General features: G+C 32.3%; 3 non-coding genes and 2 pseudogenes across 3 annotated transcripts; 4 read left to right on the top strand and 1 right to left on the bottom strand.

Annotated features, from left to right (window-relative positions):
- Positions 1–88: 88 nt before the first annotated feature.
- LOC149879824 (uncharacterized) lies at positions 89–1,094 on the top strand (annotated as a pseudogene).
- A 6,410-nt stretch (positions 1,095–7,504) lies between these two features.
- LOC149879825 (U2 spliceosomal RNA) lies at positions 7,505–7,696 on the top strand. The gene has a single exon (XR_016446671.1). It is a non-coding gene; the product is annotated as a U2 spliceosomal RNA (small nuclear RNA).
- A 113-nt stretch (positions 7,697–7,809) lies between these two features.
- Positions 7,810–7,973, top strand: LOC149879826 (U1 spliceosomal RNA). Its single transcript, XR_016446505.1, has one exon. It is a non-coding gene; the product is annotated as a U1 spliceosomal RNA (small nuclear RNA).
- Positions 7,974–9,424: 1,451 nt separating this feature from the next.
- On the bottom strand, positions 9,425–9,543 carry LOC149879827 (5S ribosomal RNA). Its single transcript, XR_016446602.1, has one exon. It is a non-coding gene; the product is annotated as a 5S ribosomal RNA (ribosomal RNA).
- A 2,649-nt stretch (positions 9,544–12,192) lies between these two features.
- On the top strand, positions 12,193–13,198 carry LOC149879828 (uncharacterized; annotated as a pseudogene).
- Positions 13,199–18,366: the final 5,168 nt, after the last annotated feature.

An 18,366-nucleotide genomic window follows, 5' to 3' on the forward strand; every position in this document is an offset into this window, starting at 1 on the left:
AAAATTAAGGTAAGTAACAAAATAAACTAAGATGATTATTGTTGTTATGCACACTCATACACTTGGTACACCTTTTTTTGCGGCATCGTAAGAGCAAGACGTGTTTTTGAAAAAATTTTCAATATGGAAGTTACAATGAAAAATATTGAAAAACTAATAACCACCAAACTGGAAGAACAAAAAAAAGGTATTCTTAGTGAAACTATCAACCTTTTAAAAAAACAGGAAAAGATATTTAGCGATATCATAAGTGCAAATCTAAAAATATTAACAGATCGGCTTGACAAACTTGAAAACGAGTTTAATAAAAGCAAATCGAAGGTTAAAATAATTGAAAAAGACATCAACGATATAAAGGAAAGCATCAACTTTCAGGAAGAAAATTTCTTAAAAAAATTATCGGAAACAAACAGTCTGATGGCTAGCGAAATTAACAATTTAAAAAAAAAAATATTGACCTTGAAAATCGTTCACGCCGTAATAACCTAAGGATTGATGGCTTATCTGAGCTGCCCATGGAATCTTGGAATGACTGTACAAAGAAAGTTAAAGATCTATTTAGAAATAAACTGGAAATCTCTGAAGACGTAATAATTGAAAGAGCTCACCGCATTGGAAAAATAAATGAAGATAACTCTCCAAGAACTATAATAATTAAACTACTAGACTTCCAAAATAAAAATAAAATCTTAACGCTATCAAAAAAACTCAAAGGAACCGGAATATTCATTAATGAAGACTACGCGAACGAAACGATGGAAATAAGAAAAAAGCTATGGGAAGATGTTAAAAGATTCCGAAAGGAAGGTAAATTTGCTATAATCAAATATGATAAAATATTCGTCAGAGATTTTCGTAAATAACTTTAATTTTAACAAAGTACTTAATCGAGATACGTGAAATAGTTCTGTACATTTTTTATTATGCTAGCACGTTTTGATTTATCGCACTTTACGCTATGACTGACGCAAACATAAACAAAACAATAGATTTTGAAACGCTGCGTTTCAATGCCTTCGAAACTGCTAATAATATTTTACTAAACGATTTTTACGACTCTGATGCGCAAATTTTTCACAGAAATAATTTTGATTCGAAATATTTTGAAACTGAAACTTTTAAAATTGAACTCGAAACTTTAAAAAATAATTTTACTGCAATACACATAAATATAAGAAGTATAAATAAAAATTTTGATAAACTAAAACACTTTCTAATAGATTGCAATTACTCATTTAGTATGATTTGCATAACCGAAACGTGGTGTTCTGATGAATTACTTCAAACGAACACAAATTTTCAAATTCCAAATTATAAACTAATATCTTTTGAAAGAAAAACAAATAAAAGGGGAGGAGGGATCGCAACGTATATCCGAAATAATCAAGTGTTTAAAGTAAGACAAGACCTCTCTATCTCTGATACTGATAGTGAAGTCTTTACTATTGAGATAACGGGTAATAAATCAAAAAGTATTATAATTTCCACTTGCTATAGACCTCCAGAAGGTGATATAAATAAATTTACAAATTTTTTTAATGAAATCTTTCTCAAAATAAAAGATAAGGGAAAAAATATTTTCTTTATAGGGGATTTAAATATTAACAGTTTAAACTACAAAGAAAACGCTGATACTAAACTCTTTTTTGATAATCTGTTTCAATTGTGTATCCTCCCAATCATCAACAAACCTACCCGAGTAACCCCAACCTCCGTTTCTGCTATAGACAATATATTAACAAATACATTTCTAGAAACCTCTTTAAAAGCAGGAATTATCAAAACCGATATATCAGATCATTTTCCTATTTATTTTTCATTATCTCAAGATCTAAAAACCTTTAACAATACCAAAACCAAAATTTATAAAAGAAAAATCAATCAAATCTCTATCAAAAATTTTAAAGACTCGCTATCTATAGTAAATTGGGATGGAGTATATCAAGAATGTAACCTTGGACACACAAACTCCGCATACAATTTGTTTATTAATATTTTTCTAGATCACTACAATAAACATTTCCCTGTTGAAGAGAAAGAAATAAAGTTAAAACATTTAAACTGCCCATGGATAACTAACGGGATTAGAAAGTCATCAAAAACAAAACAAAAATTATATATCAAGTTTTTAAAAAACAGAAATGAAACTAACTTAACTACATACAAGGAATACAAAAATCTGTTTGAAAAAATTAGAAAGAATTCTAAAAAAATATATTATTCAAAACAACTACAAAAAAGCAAAGGTGATATTAAAAAAACCTGGAACATATTGAAAGAAATAATAGGTAAAAACCATACAAAATCAAATGATTTACCTGATAAAATTATCGTTAATGAAACTGAATATATCGACAAAAATTCTATCGCTGAAAACTTTAATAGCTTTTTTGCAAACATAGGCCCTAACATGGCTTCAAAAATTCAATGCCCTGATATCTCCTTCGAAACCTATATCACAAACCAACATCTCTGTTTAAATATTTTCTCTGGACTAAACCATGAAGAACTAGAAATTGCAAAAAACTCACTTAAGACGTATAAGGCTCCTGGGATAGACGACATTTGTAGCTATATAGTTGTAAATGTGTTTTCAGTGATAAAACAACCAATATATGAAATATTTAAATCTTCAATTATTACAGGATCTGTACCGAATAAATTAAAAATAGCTAAGGTAATACCAATATTAAAAACCGGAGATTCATTTACACTAAATAACTACAGACCAATCTCAGTTCTACCTGTATTTTCAAAACTTTTGGAGAGAGTAATATACAATAAACTGTATAAATATCTAACAAATAACAAAATCCTAAATGAAAAACAGTTTGGCTTCCAAAAGCAACATTCAACCGAACACGCAATTCTAGATCTTATTAATAATATAAATAACTCCTTTGAAAACAAAAAATACGTCCTTGGAGTCTTTGTTGATTTATCTAAGGCGTTTGACACAGTAGATCACGCTATTTTAATTAGGAAAATGGAAAAATATGGGATAAAAGGTGTTGCACTAAACTGGTTCAAAAATTTTTTACTAGACAGAAAACAATGCGTTATTGCTCATAAAAAAAAAGCTTCAAAATTACTCAAAATAAAATACGGTGTCCCCCAAGGTTCCATTCTTGCACCTCTTTTGTTTTTAATATACATAAACGATCTTCCTAAAGCCTCGAGTAAATTGGATGTCATAATGTTCGCAGACGACACTAATTTATTTTATGCATCCTCATCTATTACAGAACTTTATGAAACTACAAATACTGAACTTGAAAAAATAAACAGTTGGTTAAAATCTAACAAATTATCGCTAAACACAGAAAAAACCAAATACATTCTTTTTCATCCTAACTTTATAAAAATACCTTCCGATTTACCTTCGTTAAATATAGATAATAAAGAAATAGAGAGAACCCGAGCAACTAAATTTCTAGGGATACTTATTGATGAGAACATCTCTTGGAAATCACATATAGATATTTTAAATACTAAAATATCAAAAAACATTGGTATCCTTTACAAAGCAAGTTCTATACTGTCTCCTGATAATTTAAAGTTCTTATACTTCTCGTTCATACAAAGCTACTACATATACGCTAATGTTGCATGGGCGAGTACACATAGATCCAAACTAACCACACTATATCGAAAACAAAAACATGCTGCAAGAATAGTTTTTAATAAGGATAGACTCTCGCATGCTGAGCCACTATTAAAAAATTTGAAAGCATTAAATGTATATCAAATCAATATATTCCAAAATTTGTTATTTATGCTCAAATATAAACTTGGACTTGTTCCTTCTCACTTTTCAAAGAATTTCTTTCAAAATAGCAACAATAGATACCATACCAGAGGAACGGGAAACTTCAAAGTACCTTTCAAAAAAACTAATCTCTTGCGCTTTTCTATTTCGTACCGTGGTCCTTGTCTATATAACAAATTAGTATCCAAAAATACCCAACTGGAAAAATCGAATAACTTAAATACTCTGAAAACATTATTAAAAGATCTTATTTTAAACACTAACAACTTTATGAACTTTTATTAAGCCTAAAACATTCAAAACTATATATAAAACTAACTTTGTTCCGAAACCAATATCAACTCTAATAACTCTAAAAACTGTAAATAACTCAAAAACAAACAACAGCAACAACAGTAATAAATTATATTATTTATCAACACTAATAAATAAATAAATTTTTATTTATCAACACTATATATTAAAAAACGACTTTATATTACCTATTTAGCAAATCGTGTACCTACTTATATTTATGTGTATTGTAATAAAATTAAAAAATTAAAAAAAAAAAAAAATTTTTTTTTTGTTTTTTTTTTTTTTGTTTTGTCTGCATTCTTTGTTTTTTGCATTTTTACTTTCATTCTGTCGAAACTGATGACATGATTTTTTAAATATAAATTTATTTTAAATTGAAGTATCCAAAAATATTAATAACGCAAAGCGGTTTCTTGATGACAAGACCATCGGTCTTCTGCAAGTTTCCCGCGTTCTTTGAAGTAATCTCTAACACTTTACAGTTTTATTTCATATAATATTTGTTATAACGTAATCTTGTGATTTTTTTTTTTTTTTTTTCTCTTTTTTAACTATACTTAAACTGTAAAGATTGTATTATATATTACGAGTTTATAAAGATTAAAGAACAAAAAAATAAAAAAAAAAAAAAAAAAAAAAAAAAAAAAAATACAGCTTAAAATGTAACATTTTTGACTTATCAATATCTAGCGTTGCCACATCTTGATGTTGTTGCAGCCAGACAGCACCGTGGATTTCTTTCAATTAGAGGTGTAATCGTTTCTTGAAGGATATCTTCACATACGCGGATAAGACTTTGTCGCAACTCGTCTAGGTGGTGGATGTTGACTTCTAACACAGCGTGCCATTATGCCCCAAAGATGCTCTATTGGGTTCATATCTGGACTGCAAGCCGGCCACTCCAAAACTTGAATAGTAGCATTTTGTAAGTATTCAGTAACAACATGCGCCGTATGTGGTCTAGCATTATCCTACATAAGAAGGAATCCATCTCCCATGAACGATGCAAGAGGTACCAAAAAAGGTTTTAAAATGTCTGCTTATGTATCGTTGAGAAGTCAGAACAGACGTGTTGCTCAAATGACAGTTATCATTGAGCAACACATCTGTTCATACTAACTTTATACATACTTTTCTTTTAAAAGTGAGGTTTGGTTACAGCAAAACGTGCTGCTTATGAAAAGCTGCTACAATTTGGAAACTAAAACGGAATAAAGCCTACAAATGACGTCACAATAAACATTATTATCGACTTTGTATTTGATAAATCCGGGAAATACGTAATATTTTTCAAAATAAGTCGGAATTTATAAGTGGTGCGTTAATTTTGCGGTAAAGTGCATATCATTGAGTTTAACAACGGTGCAGTGGCTACGCGCAGTCCTACTGAAATTTTTGGTGTTGGCGTAGCGTCAAGAGCAGAAAAGGTGCTTTTAGCTTGTTTCGAAAAAAAAAAAAAAGAAAAAAAAAAAAGGGAAACTAAACAAATTAAATCCTGTTTTATCTTCTCATACAGTAGCTGATGCCAAAACCAAGACAAGTGACAAGTTTAGAGGAGTTCACACAGTTTTTTTAACGATTTATCAAGAATGCTTTAAGGTAACAGAAAGTACTGTGCTATTTTATTTTCAATCTTTTCACCTTATTTTGGTGTTTGTGTTTTAAAATTTGAAGCAGTTTAACCCCTATTGTTGTGCCCACTTTACTTTTTCAAGTCTTCAAATACTTAAGAATAGTTTCTGATGAAAAAATCCTTTCAAAAATAAATTTCCATTTTTAGAAGCATCAACTTTAAGAAGGAGTAGTTACAAAAGACTTTCATGAGTGCAGTTACAGAGTTTGTTCTGAGTTCCTGGATTATCCAGAATGCAAGTTGCAATACTCTTTAGAGCATCACACTCAATGAATAAGAAGTGGGAAATTCTTCTTGATTTTATTGGTGAGTGAAACAGAAATAGCATCTTTCTAAGACTTTTACCTATTTCTTTACTTTGTTCATAGCTTTGTTTCATTTACAGTTATACTGACACAACCCCAATAAAGTAATGCTTAATTAGGTATGCTTTTCACTGGACAATCTATAGCTTCTTTGGAATGATCCCTTTAATTCGATTAAAGATATGCGATAAAATTTTTAAAAAATTACATACTCATTACATTTTGAAGCGAACCTTTTGTTTGGCTTTCTCATATAACATTTTATAGAGTTACTGCTAAAGTTAACTCAGCCTCAGGTAGCAAGTCTGATTATTGAAAATAAATTATTGAAAGAGAATTTTGAGTGTTGTCCTGGGGCAAGGTTAAGGGTTAAGTTAGGTTAGCAGAGCATATAATATTGAAGCAGTTAAAGTTTCAAGAAAAAGGTAAGTCATGTTTCTTCGATAGTTTACCACAACCATTTTTTAAAAGTGGTAGTTTGAAAAAGTCGACCTTTAGCCAACAAGTAAACATTTTTTTTGACTGACTTGGGAATTATATTTTTAAGTTTATTCTCCATCAATCCTGAGCTTCTAATTTGTACGCAAATACATTTGCAGGCTTAATTTAGGTTAGGTAATATGTTAAAAAATGTAATATTTAAAAAAAATACTTTGCTTATTGTTCCAGGTCTCATTAACTTTTACCACGCTCTGCGAGTTTGTGATTGGAAAAATGCAGATACAGTGTGCAAGGTATGTATGCTTTACTTTTGCTAACCTAATGCTGTGTCGATTTAGTGTCATAAATTTTTTCATTTTCCATTTGTCATTTGATATTTTGTCAGTGGATGTTTTAGGTCACTTTTTAAAATTGTTTTACCTTTTTGTCAGTAAACATTTAAAGTGTTCATTTCTTGCAATAACTAAAGTATCTGAAAAATATTTTCTTGCTACTCAGTTTAAATTCTTAACTTAATTTGCACCATCCCAATTTTTAAACTTTCAAGCTTGTTTTTTTAGACTTTGTGAGGAATTACTACTTGGGAAAGGGTCGAGGCTAATGACAAGCAAGTCCTCCTAAACTCTGCTGTTTCTTGGCGACCCTGGTGATGAATTAAAGTGCTGTCATTACAACAGTTGAAAAGAACATTTAAATACAGAGGTTCTCAAAATGCTTTTTGACAGAGAAATCTGTCGGACGCTCATATACAGAGTTGATTTTCAGTTGTTCAACTTGGCCTTTGATCACATCTGCTGCCCAGCGTTAAATTTAAAAGCCTTTAAACGTTTTTTATGTTTTGGTTAATTGGGTTATTTTTGAAAGAAGCTCGTTATTTTTGAAAGAAGCTGGGTTATTTTTGAAAAAAAGCCCAAATGTTTTAGAGTGAAATTGATGCAGTACAAGAAAGCCATGTTTTCATCGTTGAAACTTAAAGTTACCCATCGACTTGATCATTCAAATGTCCACAAGTTTTTTCGTTGAGAGGGAGGGAGCCGGGACAAACTCGTTGCAAAAAGTATCGCTTCTCGGCCTAATGGCTAAGATCAAGTGTAGTATCTGTTCTTATCAGTTTAATATCTGGTACGCCGGCATAGTCCGGCTCATATATTAATCTGATTTTTGGCATTTGGTCAAGGGATCGTAGGTTTACCTCGCCCTGACCGCGGGTTGCCTCGGCGTTGCACTACTGCTGAGCGCGGCCCATACTATAGAGAAGGAAAAAAAAAATAAAGCAAACAAACGGGACGATGCGGTGTGCAATCGAAAACCCACAATTGAGAAGATTGGGGCACGTCCGAGGCTGCCCACACAACGGGAAAAGCATACTTACCTGACGGGGAAGTAAACCTGATCAACATGGGGCTTCTTCCAGGGTGAGGCTCTTGCATTGCACTTCGCCTGGGCTGACCCCTGCGATTACCGCTAACGTCGGTAACTCGACCGTACAATTTCTGGTAGTGGGGGCCTGCGTTCGCGCTCGCCCCCTCCTCTAACGACTTAAAAAAAAAACCTCTCCTCTCACCCCTAAGAGTCTACTGCATATTTTGAGAGGCGCATACAAAGTCTGCTATAAGTGCAAATAAATTTTATTTATTTCAAAAGTTGTTGTTTTTTTTTTTTGTTTTTTTTGTGTGTATAAAATCAATAAAAATCTAAGAATCGCAAATAGGCAACCAAATAAGCATAGGAGCGACGAGAATCGTTTCAACGTGACAACCAGCAAGCGTGATCGACCGGTTACAATCCCGGAAATCACTCGACGGCGGAACAAAAGTGACAGTCACAACAGTGAAAACGAGTTGCTGTAATAAAAAAAACAATGACGATAATAATAGTTAAAATAACAAACAGTAGCAATAAGAAAATCGATATCAATAGTGATAACGAAAATAATGACAACGATGAAGATAACAATAACGACAATAACAAAAGTTAACGATAGCATCGATAAACTAACGATAATAGTAATACCGACAATAGCAACGACCACAAAAAAATAAGCATTAGCAATAACGATCTAACAGTAACGATAGTAACAACAACAGCAGCAGCAACAAAAGCAACAATTGTCAACCATTTATGCATATCGCATATTGGATTCTGGTGCGGTGAAATGCATTCTTTTACTACCGTTCATTATTTTCATGAAAACAGCTCTGATTCCTACGTGTTGATCTTAGAAAGAAAAGACAACGACCGAAACATTTTGGCAAGTTGACACGTCAATACGCAACGTTGCCAGAGATACGTAACGACGATTGACGAATCTTATAAATTTTTGCTCTTCAAAGCTAGTTTTGCAGTCTTTTCGTCATTTCGACAAAACTAGGGAACATCGACATCGTGCAACTTTAGACTTGCGAGGGTTTCTTTCATGGCCGCCGAGAGGACGGGGAAGATTCCCGGGTATCCCCGTGTATCTACAAACGATTTTTTAAAAACCATTTTTTAAAAGATTTAAATAGTTTTGACTTTTAAAAGATTTCATTCACTTTCGTTTTTAATTTTTAATGACCAGAGCACACTTCTATTGGTCCTGGGTATGTAATTGATCACAACGAGGGCCCCTTAAGAAAACTTCCCCTGGGCCCGAAATTTCTCTCGGTGACTATGGTGGCTATAGTCCCTTTAACCGTTGCCCTTGTTGTTCAGCATCAAAACTAGCTTTCTGGCTTGTGTGCGAGGAAAAAGAGCGCCATTTTCTTTCCCTCAGAGATGCGGAGACGGAAGAAGCGCCCTCACACACCTTTCCACCAGTCGCTCCCCTTTCCATCGACACCACCCAGGCAGGCACGCGTTTATGCATATTCTTTTGCAGGGGATGAGTTCTGTGTATCTTGGAGTCAACTGAAAAAGCAGATTTTGTAAAGAAAAGGGAGTCCCCTTTGGCGATTTATTTATTTATTTATTTTTTTTTTTTTCGTAAACGGTTGCAAAAGCCTACGGCACCAGGAGTTCCCAGGCGGTCACCCATCCAAGTACTACCCTGGCCCGACGATGCTTAACTTCCGTGATCGGACGAGAACGGGTGTATTCACCGTGGTATGGTCGTAGGCAACAGTTTACGGGTTTAATTCAAAATTTAAAGTTTCTAACGCCTTAACAATAATTTTTAACAGATGTGTGGCTATGAAAATAGCCTTTTGTGTTGTTTATACCGCCGTTTACTGGGCTGCTGGCTTTGGAACCTTCTCGTTCTTTTTGGGAAGCAACACAGCTTGAATGTTTGGCAACACACCGCCGCTCGCAATTGTAACACCTGACAACAACTTGTTTAACTCTTCGTCGTTGCGAACAGCTAGCTGTAAGTGACGAGGAATGATCCTGGCTTTTTTGTTATCGCGTGCAGCATTACCAGCTAACTCTAAGATTTCGGCGGAGAGGTATTCCAAAACTGCAGCTAAGTAGACCGGTGCGCCTGAACCGATGCGATTGGCGTAATGTCCTTTGCGCAAAAATCGGTGAACGCGACCAACAGGAAACTGAAGACCCGCTCTGAAAGATCGAGTTTTTGCCTTGGCCTTAGCTTTTCCTCCTTTTCCACGTCCTGACATTTTATTTTCTAACACAAGCAGAGACAGACGGACAGACGGACCAGAGATCTCGTGCGCCTTTTTTTTTATTTTAAACAGCAAAAAGTTTGCTATTCTTATCAAAATAGAGTGGTCTCAAAGTCAACCTTTTTTTAACCAATAGTAAAAAAGAAATAAACGATGCTCAAACAACTTAATCTTTTAAGAACCAATAGAAGTGCATATGACGCAAGAGTTTTCAAGTTGGAGGCTACAACTTTATCTTAAATTAAATCCAGTTGCAATGCAATGAAAACAAACGAAAAGAATTTTTACTGTTCGGCCCGTCGAAATGTCAGACGCACCAAAAACCGGAGGAAAACAAGCTCCAAAGGTGGCGAAAAAAGGCGAGAAGCGCGCCGGTAAGAAAGGCGGTATAATTGCTGGAACTGGTGACAAGAAGCGCAAGAGAAAGAGACGAGAGTCTTATGCCATTTACATTTACAACGTCCTGAAGCAAGTTCACCCTGATGTCGGTGTTTCTTCTAAAGCAATGAGCATCATGAATTCTTTCGTGAACGACATTTTCGAAAGAATTGCTTCTGAAGCTTCGCGGCTCGCCCTTCAAAATAAGAAATCTACGATCTCTTCGCGTGAAATTCAAACCGCCGTGCGCCTTTTACTTCCCGGTGAACTTGCTAAACACGCAGTGAGCGAAGGCACCAAGGCTGTTACCAAGTACACCAGCAGTAAGTAGATCAAAATCCGCTCAAACGGCTATTTTTATAGCCACGCATCTTTTAAAAACATTAGACGCATTTACGAAATAGGTTCAAATGAAAATATCTGTTGCAATCGCTATATTTAATTTTTCAAACAATGCCAAGTGCAGAATAGCTAAACTAGCTGCTAAAATAAAACACTTAAACTGCTGCATCCGTCCTAGGCTATGAACAACTTAAAAACCTTTTTTTTCTTCTTCAAAATTGCTCTCAAACTCCCCTTTTCTAGAATATACATCGACCTAAAAAGCACGGAACAGTTACCGGTGAGGTTACTGTGACTTTCAAACTCAATTAGTGTAATTGTTACGACCTGACAAAGTCCTAAATGCCGCGCAACGTTCTGTAAAGCTATCAAAATGTATCAAGGTGTAGAAAAAGTCTAATTAAAACAGTTAATAGTACCGCTGTCATTTTGTAGATGATTTTTTATGTGCATGAAAGGGTCAATGGGATAGTTACGAAACTACAAATGTTGTTAATGTTTGTAAGAAAATAAGACCGAGGAAGTAGACACAATGTAATATCGTCAGTACAAATCATAATCTGATCACAATTGGAAAAAAAAAAAAGAAGAAGAATACAGTTTTGTTTGTAAATTTTTTTTTAATGACTCATAAAAAGGCTTGGGTACTAGTGATAACCCACAAGCTCTAAAATATCTAAAAAGATGCAGTGTCTTCCGACCAGAGTTTCGGCACGGAAAAAACACATACTAGAATTTAGTCACTGTGTATTAAGGTATGCATCAAATACTTGCCAATCGCGTTTCGTTCATTTCGGGGTTTCGGGAAGGGGAATAATAAAAATAAATAAAGAACCCGCAACTGAGCGTCCGCGGTGCACCCATCTTACTAGGCTGCGCGAGTAAGCAGAAACCGTTACTATGCTCTTAGCTAAACCAATGATATTTATACTAACTAGATGTAAAACTTCAAATAAATTTCGTAAGAAAAAGTGAAGCAAGTTTTTTAAGTTTTTAAAGCCGGTAGCCTCTTTATTTAAACTGACAATAATTCGTTTGTTTTAATCGATGTTTTTATGATTCTGGCTGGCAAAAAAAAACTTGCTTGGCAAAAAAATATGCTTCACTGCGAAAGCGCGAGTTAAATATCTAGTGAATATACACTTAACCGCAAAATTAACGCACCACATACATTTCGATTTATTTTAATTGTGGTCATATATTTTGACAAACGTGTTAAGAATAGAACACATGAACACAGTTATTTCGATGGTAATAATAAAAGCGACTTTGAGGATGGTGAGAAAAGAAAAGAAAAGAAAGAAAAACAAACTAAAATTAGAAATATGGTAAGTTATAAAATTAAGGTAAGTAACAAAATAAACTAAGATGATTATTGTTGTTATGCACACTCATACACTTGGTACACCTTTTTTTGCGGCATCGTAAGAGCAAGACGTGTTTTTGAAAAAATTTTCAATATGGAAGTTACAATGAAAAATATTGAAAAACTAATAACCACCAAACTGGAAGAACAAAAAAAAGGTATTCTTAGTGAAACTATCAACCTTTTAAAAAAACAGGAAAAGATATTTAGCGATATCATAAGTGCAAATCTAAAAATATTAACAGATCGGCTTGACAAACTTGAAAACGAGTTTAATAAAAGCAAATCGAAGGTTAAAATAATTGAAAAAGACATCAACGATATAAAGGAAAGCATCAACTTTCAGGAAGAAAATTTCTTAAAAAAATTATCGGAAACAAACAGTCTGATGGCTAGCGAAATTAACAATTTAAAAAAAAAAATATTGACCTTGAAAATCGTTCACGCCGTAATAACCTAAGGATTGATGGCTTATCTGAGCTGCCCATGGAATCTTGGAATGACTGTACAAAGAAAGTTAAAGATCTATTTAGAAATAAACTGGAAATCTCTGAAGACGTAATAATTGAAAGAGCTCACCGCATTGGAAAAATAAATGAAGATAACTCTCCAAGAACTATAATAATTAAACTACTAGACTTCCAAAATAAAAATAAAATCTTAACGCTATCAAAAAAACTCAAAGGAACCGGAATATTCATTAATGAAGACTACGCGAACGAAACGATGGAAATAAGAAAAAAGCTATGGGAAGATGTTAAAAGATTCCGAAAGGAAGGTAAATTTGCTATAATCAAATATGATAAAATATTCGTCAGAGATTTTCGTAAATAACTTTAATTTTAACAAAGTACTTAATCGAGATACGTGAAATAGTTCTGTACATTTTTTATTATGCTAGCACGTTTTGATTTATCGCACTTTACGCTATGACTGACGCAAACATAAACAAAACAATAGATTTTGAAACGCTGCGTTTCAATGCCTTCGAAACTGCTAATAATATTTTACTAAACGATTTTTACGACTCTGATGCGCAAATTTTTCACAGAAATAATTTTGATTCGAAATATTTTGAAACTGAAACTTTTAAAATTGAACTCGAAACTTTAAAAAATAATTTTACTGCAATACACATAAATATAAGAAGTATAAATAAAAATTTTGATAAACTAAAACACTTTCTAATAGATTGCAATTACTCATTTAGTATGATTTGCATAACCGAAACGTGGTGTTCTGATGAATTACTTCAAACGAACACAAATTTTCAAATTCCAAATTATAAACTAATATCTTTTGAAAGAAAAACAAATAAAAGGGGAGGAGGGATCGCAACGTATATCCGAAATAATCAAGTGTTTAAAGTAAGACAAGACCTCTCTATCTCTGATACTGATAGTGAAGTCTTTACTATTGAGATAACGGGTAATAAATCAAAAAGTATTATAATTTCCACTTGCTATAGACCTCCAGAAGGTGATATAAATAAATTTACAAATTTTTTTAATGAAATCTTTCTCAAAATAAAAGATAAGGGAAAAAATATTTTCTTTATAGGGGATTTAAATATTAACAGTTTAAACTACAAAGAAAACGCTGATACTAAACTCTTTTTTGATAATCTGTTTCAATTGTGTATCCTCCCAATCATCAACAAACCTACCCGAGTAACCCCAACCTCCGTTTCTGCTATAGACAATATATTAACAAATACATTTCTAGAAACCTCTTTAAAAGCAGGAATTATCAAAACCGATATATCAGATCATTTTCCTATTTATTTTTCATTATCTCAAGATCTAAAAACCTTTAACAATACCAAAACCAAAATTTATAAAAGAAAAATCAATCAAATCTCTATCAAAAATTTTAAAGACTCGCTATCTATAGTAAATTGGGATGGAGTATATCAAGAATGTAACCTTGGACACACAAACTCCGCATACAATTTGTTTATTAATATTTTTCTAGATCACTACAATAAACATTTCCCTGTTGAAGAGAAAGAAATAAAGTTAAAACATTTAAACTGCCCATGGATAACTAACGGGATTAGAAAGTCATCAAAAACAAAACAAAAATTATATATCAAGTTTTTAAAAAACAGAAATGAAACTAACTTAACTACATACAAGGAATACAAAAATCTGTTTGAAAAAATTAGAAAGAATTCTAAAAAAATATATTATTCAAAACAACTACAAAAAAGCAAAGGTGATATTAAAAAAACCTGGAACATATTGAAAGAAATAATAGGTAAAAACCATACAAAATCAAATGATTTACCTGATAAAATTATCGTTAATGAAACTGAATATATCGACAAAAATTCTATCGCTGAAAACTTTAATAGCTTTTTTGCAAACATAGGCCCTAACATGGCTTCAAAAATTCAATGCCCTGATATCTCCTTCGAAACCTATATCACAAACCAACATCTCTGTTTAAATATTTTCTCTGGACTAAACCATGAAGAACTAGAAATTGCAAAAAACTCACTTAAGACGTATAAGGCTCCTGGGATAGACGACATTTGTAGCTATATAGTTGTAAATGTGTTTTCAGTGATAAAACAACCAATATATGAAATATTTAAATCTTCAATTATTACAGGATCTGTACCGAATAAATTAAAAATAGCTAAGGTAATACCAATATTAAAAACCGGAGATTCATTTACACTAAATAACTACAGACCAATCTCAGTTCTACCTGTATTTTCAAAACTTTTGGAGAGAGTAATATACAATAAACTGTATAAATATCTAACAAATAACAAAATCCTAAATGAAAAACAGTTTGGCTTCCAAAAGCAACATTCAACCGAACACGCAATTCTAGATCTTATTAATAATATAAATAACTCCTTTGAAAACAAAAAATACGTCCTTGGAGTCTTTGTTGATTTATCTAAGGCGTTTGACACAGTAGATCACGCTATTTTAATTAGGAAAATGGAAAAATATGGGATAAAAGGTGTTGCACTAAACTGGTTCAAAAATTTTTTACTAGACAGAAAACAATGCGTTATTGCTCATAAAAAAAAAGCTTCAAAATTACTCAAAATAAAATACGGTGTCCCCCAAGGTTCCATTCTTGCACCTCTTTTGTTTTTAATATACATAAACGATCTTCCTAAAGCCTCGAGTAAATTGGATGTCATAATGTTCGCAGACGACACTAATTTATTTTATGCATCCTCATCTATTACAGAACTTTATGAAACTACAAATACTGAACTTGAAAAAATAAACAGTTGGTTAAAATCTAACAAATTATCGCTAAACACAGAAAAAACCAAATACATTCTTTTTCATCCTAACTTTATAAAAATACCTTCCGATTTACCTTCGTTAAATATAGATAATAAAGAAATAGAGAGAACCCGAGCAACTAAATTTCTAGGGATACTTATTGATGAGAACATCTCTTGGAAATCACATATAGATATTTTAAATACTAAAATATCAAAAAACATTGGTATCCTTTACAAAGCAAGTTCTATACTGTCTCCTGATAATTTAAAGTTCTTATACTTCTCGTTCATACAAAGCTACTACATATACGCTAATGTTGCATGGGCGAGTACACATAGATCCAAACTAACCACACTATATCGAAAACAAAAACATGCTGCAAGAATAGTTTTTAATAAGGATAGACTCTCGCATGCTGAGCCACTATTAAAAAATTTGAAAGCATTAAATGTATATCAAATCAATATATTCCAAAATTTGTTATTTATGCTCAAATATAAACTTGGACTTGTTCCTTCTCACTTTTCAAAGAATTTCTTTCAAAATAGCAACAATAGATACCATACCAGAGGAACGGGAAACTTCAAAGTACCTTTCAAAAAAACTAATCTCTTGCGCTTTTCTATTTCGTACCGTGGTCCTTGTCTATATAACAAATTAGTATCCAAAAATACCCAACTGGAAAAATCGAATAACTTAAATACTCTGAAAACATTATTAAAAGATCTTATTTTAAACACTAACAACTTTATGAACTTTTATTAAGCCTAAAACATTCAAAACTATATATAAAACTAACTTTGTTCCGAAACCAATATCAACTCTAATAACTCTAAAAACTGTAAATAACTCAAAAACAAACAACAGCAACAACAGTAATAAATTATATTATTTATCAACACTAATAAATAAATAAATTTTTATTTATCAACACTATATATTAAAAAACGACTTTATATTACCTATTTAGCAAATCGTGTACCTACTTATATTTATGTGTATTGTAATAAAATTAAAAAATTAAAAAAAAAAAAAAATTTTTTTTTTGTTTTTTTTTTTTTTGTTTTGTCTGCATTCTTTGTTTTTTGCATTTTTACTTTCATTCTGTCGAAACTGATGACATGATTTTTTAAATATAAATTTATTTTAAATTGAAGTATCCAAAAATATTAATAACGCAAAGCGGTTTCTTGATGACAAGACCATCGGTCTTCTGCAAGTTTCCCGCGTTCTTTGAAGTAATCTCTAACACTTTACAGTTTTATTTCATATAATATTTGTTATAACGTAATCTTGTGATTTTTTTTTTTTTTTTTTCTCTTTTTTAACTATACTTAAACTGTAAAGATTGTATTATATATTACGAGTTTATAAAGATTAAAGAACAAAAAAATAAAAAAAAAAAAAAAAAAAAAAAAAAAAAAAATACAGCTTAAAATGTAACATTTTTGACTTATCAATATCTAGCGTTGCCACATCTTGATGTTGTTGCAGCCAGACAGCACCGTGGATTTCTTTCAATTAGAGGTGTAATCGTTTCTTGAAGGATATCTTCACATACGCGGATAAGACTTTGTCGCAACTCGTCTAGGTGGTGGATGTTGACTTCTAACACAGCGTGCCATTATGCCCCAAAGATGCTCTATTGGGTTCATATCTGGACTGCAAGCCGGCCACTCCAAAACTTGAATAGTAGCATTTTGTAAGTATTCAGTAACAACATGCGCCGTATGTGGTCTAGCATTATCCTACATAAGAAGGAATCCATCTCCCATGAACGATGCAAGAGGTACCAAAAAAGGTTTTAAAATGTCTGCTTATGTATCGTTGAGAAGTCAGAACAGACGTGTTGCTCAAATGACAGTTATCATTGAGCAACACATCTGTTCATACTAACTTTATACATACTTTTCTTTTAAAAGTGAGGTTTGGTTACAGCAAAACGTGCTGCTTATGAAAAGCTGCTACAATTTGGAAACTAAAACGGAATAAAGCCTACAAATGACGTCACAATAAACATTATTATCGACTTTGTATTTGATAAATCCGGGAAATACGTAATATTTTTCAAAATAAGTCGGAATTTATAAGTGGTGCGTTAATTTTGCGGTAAAGTGCATATCATTGAGTTTAACAACGGTGCAGTGGCTACGCGCAGTCCTACTGAAATTTTTGGTGTTGGCGTAGCGTCAAGAGCAGAAAAGGTGCTTTTAGCTTGTTTCGAAAAAAAAAAAAGAAAAAAAAAAAAAGGGAAACTAAACAAATTAAATCCTGTTTTATCTTCTCATACAGTAGCTGATGCCAAAACCAAGACAAGTGACAAGTTTAGAGGAGTTCACACAGTTTTTTTAACGATTTATCAAGAATGCTTTAAGGTAACAGAAAGTACTGTGCTATTTTATTTTCAATCTTTTCACCTTATTTTGGTGTTTGTGTTTTAAAATTTGAAGCAGTTTAACCCCTATTGTTGTGCCCACTTTACTTTTTCAAGTCTTCAAATACTTAAGAATAGTTTCTGATGAAAAAATCCTTTCAAAAATAAATTTCCATTTTTAGAAGCATCAACTTTAAGAAGGAGTAGTTACAAAAGACTTTCATGAGTGCAGTTACAGAGTTTGTTCTGAGTTCCTGGATTATCCAGAATGCAAGTTGCAATACTCTTTAGAGCATCACACTCAATGAATAAGAAGTGGGAAATTCTTCTTGATTTTATTGGTGAGTGAAACAGAAATAGCATCTTTCTAAGACTTTTACCTATTTCTTTACTTTGTTCATAGCTTTGTTTCATTTACAGTTATACTGACACAACCCCAATAAAGTAATGCTTAATTAGGTATGCTTTTCACTGGACAATCTATAGCTTCTTTGGAATGATCCCTTTAATTCGATTAAAGATATGCGATAAAATTTTTAAAAAATTACATACTCATTACATTTTGAAGCGAACCTTTTGTTTGGCTTTCTCATATAACA

Source organism: Hydra viridissima, unplaced genomic scaffold, assembly GCF_058129835.1.
Source record: "Hydra viridissima isolate aposymbiotic clone 2 unplaced genomic scaffold, HvirCarnegie_v1 scaffold_13, whole genome shotgun sequence".
Lineage (NCBI taxonomy): Eukaryota > Metazoa > Cnidaria > Hydrozoa > Anthoathecata > Hydridae > Hydra > Hydra viridissima.